Source organism: Rhododendron vialii, chromosome 5a (assembly GCF_030253575.1).
Source record: "Rhododendron vialii isolate Sample 1 chromosome 5a, ASM3025357v1".
Classification (NCBI taxonomy): domain Eukaryota; kingdom Viridiplantae; phylum Streptophyta; class Magnoliopsida; order Ericales; family Ericaceae; genus Rhododendron; species Rhododendron vialii.
This window is the reverse complement of record NC_080561.1, coordinates 25887324-25894087: the sequence shown is the minus strand read 5'-3', so window position 1 is coordinate 25894087 and position 6764 is coordinate 25887324. Positions and strand designations below refer to the sequence as shown.

The window sequence follows — 6764 nt, the reverse complement described above, 5'->3', positions numbered from 1 at the left end:
ACCGGAAGAAACTCCAAAGAAGAAAAGGCTCAAGAAGCTAACAGACAAAAAACAACCAGCAGTATGTTTTGATTAGCTCTTCCTTTTGTTATTCATCGCTGTGATTCAGGCCTAAATGTTTATACTTGTAGGGGAAGACTACTGCAATTGCTGGTAGGACTTGGAGTAGCACCAAAACTAGCTCTCCCAAACAAGTTAAGCCTTCTACCAAGGTATCTCTGTATTAAGGCCTGGATGCACTTAGTATCAAGGCCTGAATCCTTCTTGCATTAAGGCCTGAATATTCATATTCGTGTCTTTGCCACACTTTGGATTTTCATTCAAGCCGAATCAAAAGAAGCTACCAACCAAGGTGAATCACTCCTAACAAAGGCAGCCAAAACGACAAAAACCGAGGCGGCCCACCCCAAAAAGTCACAAGAAGAAGTCCAAAAGGCAGGATTGAAGAAAAGTCCTTCAATTGCCTTTGGTGATTCTCCTACTTCTTCGTTGGAGGTACAATACAACTCTCTAACTTGATTTCTTTATTTCTCTTTTGGCTTTCTCTCTTGTCAATCCTGCCTCTTATTTCTTGTTAAATTCAGGCGACCTCGGAAGGTCCCCACTTAAATCAGAACATGAGGCCTCATCCCAAAAGCCTGAGAAATCCAGGGCTTCACCATTTCTTAAACCGAAAGAGATCTTTGCCTTAGATACAAGGTTCGAGAAACCCCAAGCGTAGGGCTAGATCGTCCATAGCATATTTTTCAAAAGTCCGGGATTGTACCCACAGAGAATCGAATATAGCTTAAGTCGGATTGAAGGCTTTATATGGTGGATTGTGGCGTTTAAGACGGCCAACTTGGTTTTGCTTTAGAAGGTGGAAAATTAAGGCAAAAGACTAGAAAAGTAGTTTATGAACTAAAAGAGGCAAGTCTAGGGATGGTCTATCCGTTACAGGCTCTCGAATATAACTCAAGTGAGAGTCACAACCGCACGCTCACACTCAAAAGATTTAGCTTTAAAAGACTACGTTTAACAAAAGATGTGATTAACTGAAATTAAATCAACTTATTTTTGCTAATGTATCTAACAAGTAGGAGGCCACGAGCCTTCAATATGTCGCGTGCTAAGACCGCTTGACTAAACGACATGCATACTAAGGAGTTAACACCTCTCGCTTAAACCAAAATGGCTAGGTTAAACTAATTCCAAAAACCATGATTTTAAGCCCTATGGTTTTGAGAACCAAATAACAACCTCAGTCCTCGGAAAAGATTACCCCGAGACTTAGCCAAACGACTACTCACATACAGCTAAAGCACAAAAGGAAGCATAAAAACAAGACATGATTTTTAACTGATGAAATCGAAAATAAACTTGATATTAAGAAAGATCCAAGTCGTACGAACAACTTTAATAAACGAGAAAACGATAAACGATAAGAAAAGTACACTTGAAAAGTTTAAAGAGCTTTAATGGAGTTCCAAAGTTAAAAAGACTTAAAAGCTAATAATGAACTAGGTACAAAAGAGAGAGGTGGAACCCCCTATTTATACAAAATGGGTTTCTATCTCACAAAATATCTAAAAAGCATACTAATAAAGGCAATTATTCCATAAGTGGAAAGTCCAAAAAGTAACAAAATATATGGCCGAAGGGTCATAGTATCGATACTAATTAAGAAAAGTATCGATACCACGTTGCTAAGTTGAAAAGGGCCATTTCCCCGTAGTGATCCCGTATCAATACGGATTAAGGCCATATCAATACAATATAACCTGCCTTCCCACGAAGCTAATGCATGTCGATACGGATTAAGGCTGTATCGATACGCGTTGCTTATCTCTAGGTCTTCAGGCCAGCCTCCAAGGCTTGGCACCCAACGGTTCGCTAGCTTGCTCGACGCCTCACGCCTTCACTATTTGGTCCTACTGGCAGAAGCTCCACCGGGCGTGGGTACTTGAATTTTCTTAGGAATTAGCCGCGTGATCAAAATATGCCTTTTAAGGGCGTTTTACTTGAAACACTCAACAAATTACCTTACGAGCAATATTGAATAAAAACGACAAATTATAACTAATAACGCTATTATCTAATGAACTTAAGTACCACGATCAAGCAATCTTAGGTGCTTATCATACCCCCCCAACTTGAGCGTTGCTAGCCCCTAGCAACAAAAATCAAACAAAATTAAGACAAAGAAAAAGAACAATAATAACTAATCCTTTTTCGGAGGAGTCCGATTGCATTTAGCATATGCAACAAGCCTTTAAACCCCTAGGTTGCCCTAGTGGATGAGTTATAGTCTCGTGAGGGTTTGCCGTGAATATACCCACAAAATTCTTAAGAAGATGACACTCGATTAGAATTCCAAAACATAGTCTATGTCCTCTTAAAGTAACTAGCGTGAGAATAACACAAGTTAGAGGCAAGATATTTCATCCATTAACAAAGTTAAACACGTGAACATTCTAATCCGAATTAGCACAAAAACTGTTCCTCCCACATATATTTGGATAGAAAGAAATCACAAGGCATGCGTGTAAAGTGAAAAGTCACACAAAGATGTTCATTAACCTCGAAAACAATACACACACCTTCAATGCCTCAACACTCATCAAAATCCTTATATCAAATTATAGCCCCTCCCCTTTATTCATTTATTTTTTTATTTCTTTTCTTTTTCTTTTTTTGCTTTATTTTTTTCTTGTGGTTGTGTAATACCTTGGTCCCTTAAGCTTTCTAATTGACCCTTGTAGCGAGTTTTAGGCCAGTGACACCCAAACCAGATGGCTTTAGGGCACTAGATGTAGAGAACACCCCAACGGACTTAATCACTCGAGTCAAAAAAGCTACAAACCCAAGCTAACCACACATGACAATTGCAGAACTCTCCACCGTTTGACGCAAACACTCACTGCTTACTGAGGCAAGAGGCTCGGTTACTAAGTGAAAAGCCCGAAAAAGCATGCACTTTATTCTTTTTCTTTTTGTTCTTTTTTTTTTTTCTTCTAAGGAGAATGGGACATTAAGCATTTCAATAAGACATTTGACTAATATTGGGCATCAAGAATATATGTACGGCACTCGAGGTCAATTTCAACCATAAGTGTGTTAGTGCTTGTGCAAAGGCATGTACACAAGTGATTAATCGTTATCCAAACATAGGTGATACGAACCAGGTAGGTGCCTCTCATCAATGCCTATGTTCACAAGTTTAACTCTATCAATGAATTCATATCAAGATTCCAACTTGGGCAACAATCAAACTAGCACTAATTGAGAACCAATAACCACGTCGGAAATCATAATCAAGTATCCAAAATCTAGTTTTTTTTTTTTTTTGAAATTTTTGAAATTTTTACTTCTTTTTTTCAATTTTTTTTTAGAAGATTACAAAAATGATATACTATGGTGTCTATGCATAGAACAGACATAAATAATAGGTGAACCCTCCCCCAAACCTAAATATGACAGTGTCCTCAATGTCATGAATGCAAAAGCTGAAAAAGAGATAGACTAGGACATAAAAGTAATAAAGGGTAAGATACACCTGGTAAGCACGATAAGACTGAACTGTGCGACACCTGCAACAAAAATTCTGGAAACCCAAGAAGGGGGAAAAAAATGCACTAAACAAAAGTAAGTTAAAAAAAAATGAATAACTTTTTTTTCTTTTTCTTTTTGTTTTGTTTTGAATCTGATTTGTGCATGAATTCAAATAGACCAAAGAGTTGCCCACCATTATCATAGAGCAAGAGACGGAATTGTTGTGGGTTACTCCAATGAAAAATGTATTCCAAATGAAATATCATCACCAAGTCACTTCCTTTTATCCGCTTTTTGTAATTAACGATACATGGTTTTGCCCAATGAAAGTTATGTGACTTGATTAACAATTCTATACTAGATCGTTCAGCAAAATTAGTCACAATATCGACTTTATTCCGATGAAACACATAGTCAGCATACCAGGGAAATGAGTTTTTAAATAACAATATGGCTAGCAAAGTCCTACCAGTGGGATGTAAGGGCTCTTTTCCAATGACAAAATCGCACTCTAATTTTTTATTGCAATGGTCATTCTCATCTGCTATCTTTTCCTCTTCAATTTGATCATTATTTGGGATACCGACGGCTGACATAAATTCAGTTGGTCCCACAATTTCAACACTAAAATCGGGTGGCAAAGGTTTTAACTCAAAATTGGACTCTTGTTCATCCCGCAAACTTGGGGTGTTCTCTGAAAATGGTGGCTCTACAAAGCACGAGTTTTGCCTACTAATATCTATGAAAGACTCTAAAAAAATGTCGATAGATTCAATCGTAGAGTCTTCATCAATATCATTAAAATGAGATAGACAAGCTTCAAAAGGATCCTCATAGCGGGATTGAGAAAGGTGTTCTTTAACATGACTATCTATCATGTAAACTGCACTCACCTCATCCTCGCATGGTGACTGTTTGTCAATGTCAAAAATATTATGATCAACAGTCATGTTGCCAAATGACATTTTCATCACACCATTCCTACAGTTAATTTGAGCATTAGACGTGGCCAAGAAAGGACGGCCTAATATGACAGGAATGTGCCCCTTTGAGTTTTGGACAGGTTGGGTGTCTAAGACTATTAAGTCTATTGGAAAATAGAATTTGTCAACTTTTATTAGAATATCCTCAATAACGCCTTTAGGAATTTTAACGGATCCATCAGCCAATTGAAGCCTTACTGAAGTGGGTTTTAACTCCCCCAAACCTAATTGCAAGTAAACTGAATACGGCAGTAAATTGACACTGGCTCCCAAATCCAACAAAGCTCGCTCAATGTGATGATTACCTATCGTGCATGAAATTGTAGGACACCCCGGATCCTTATACTTGACAAGTACTTTGTGTTGGATAATGGAGCTAACTTGTTTAGTCAATACTACTTCCTTAGGGGTGCTGGCCTTCCTTTTTATGGAGACTAGGTCTTTTAAAAATTTGGCATATGAAGGCATCTGACGAATAGCATCTAGGAATGGAACATTGATTCTCACTTGCTTAAATACCTCTAGAATATCTCCATGGTCTACACCTTTCTTAGGGGCTACTAGTCGTTCAGGATATGGAGCTTTAGGGATGAAACTTCTAAGTTGGGGCTCTTTTGAAGGTCGAGGAGAACTAGATTCCTGATCTTTAGTAGGCCTACTCTGCCTTTCTTCGTTCTCTAACTCCCCTAAACTCTTCTCTATTGGCATACTTACTTGGTTATCAACCTATTTTCCTGACCCTGTTTTCCTGACCTGAGGGTTACAATGGATTGAACCTGCTCATGCTTATAGGTGGAGTTAGAGGGGTTGCTAAGAGCAAATTGTCCTTTTGGGTTAGGTATCGGTTGACTAGGAAACTTTCCATTTTCTCTCTCTACCATTTGACTAGCCAATTGACCCATTTGATTTTCCAGTTTAGCTATGGCTTGAGCATGCAAGTGAGTTGAATTTTCAATTTTAGCATCATTTTTTTCAATTTTAGCCATGATTGCTTTAAGGGTGTCATCTAAGGATGATTGTTGTGGTGTAACAGATTGGAAGTTCGGTTGAGACACCGAAGTTGGAGCATAGAAAGGCTGAGATTGAGCAGGATATGATTGTGTAGGAGGACGGAAACCTGGGAAAGATTGGTTTTGTGAATGGAAAGGTTGCCCGCCTACATTTGTTAGAGGTTGGTTCTGCCGCCATGAAAAGTTTGGATGTTTTGACCAATTTTGGTTGTACGTTTCCGAAAAAGGACTAGTAAATGATTTTCCATAATTATTGAGTGCGTTCGCTTGTTCAATATAGTTGTCAGAATATCCAATAATGGAAGGACATGTTTGCATTGTGTGCATGTGACTACCGCAAAGAGAACACACTTCACTGTGAACTTGATTGGCTGACTCCATAGTTCGACTTAAAGCTAGCACCTCAACCTTTCGAGTATGATTATCTAATTTTATTCTCATATCAGAATCCTCTTTCACTTCATAAACTCCCCCTCTCTTAGAAGTAGAAGGTTGTTTGTCTCAGATAAATTTTCAAGAAATTCATAAGCTGCATCGCCCCTAAGATTTAGAAAACCACCTCCGTTCATTGACTCAAGCATATTGCGGTTAGGTTGAGTTAAACCGTTATAGAAAAATTGAATCAGTCTCCATGTTTCAAAACCATGAGGGGGGCACTTTAAAATAAGATCTTTAAATCTCTCCCAACTCTCATAAAATTTTTCATGTTCTTCTTGACAAAAATCAGTAATTTCTCTCCTTAGACTAGTTGTTTTAGACATTGAGAAGAATTTTGAAAGAAACTTTTTAACGAGGTTGTCCCATGAAGTGATTGAGCCAGAGGGTAGAGAATTTAACCATGCCTTTGCTTTATCTTTCAGTGAGAAGGGAAAAAGGCGCAATTTGACAGACTCCTCAGAAAAATTTTGAAACCTAAAGGTAGCACAAATTTCAAGAAAGTCTTTGACATGCATGTATGGACCCTCTCGTTCAACCCCATGAAATTGAGGAAGAAGTTGTATTATGTGAGGTTTCAGCTCAAAATGTGTCCCATTTGTCGTGGGTAACACAATACAAGAAGGAGGATTTGTGGTTACGGGTGAGAACAATTCTCTTAAAGGTTTTGTATCTTCTATAAGTTCTGCCATTTTTAATTGATTATGTCCCACTCTTTGAATATTTAAGCTGCGTCGAAAGGTTCTCTCAATTTCCGGATCAAGAGGTATTAATTCTAATTTTTTCGAACGGCAACCAAACATAA

At 38.1% G+C, this 6764-nt stretch overlaps 1 non-coding gene across 1 annotated transcript; it reads left to right on the top strand.

Annotated features, from left to right (window-relative positions):
- Positions 1-6163: 6163 nt before the first annotated feature.
- On the top strand, positions 6164-6270 carry LOC131328086 (small nucleolar RNA R71). Its single transcript, XR_009200368.1, has one exon. It is a non-coding gene; the product is annotated as a small nucleolar RNA R71 (small nucleolar RNA).
- Positions 6271-6764: the final 494 nt, after the last annotated feature.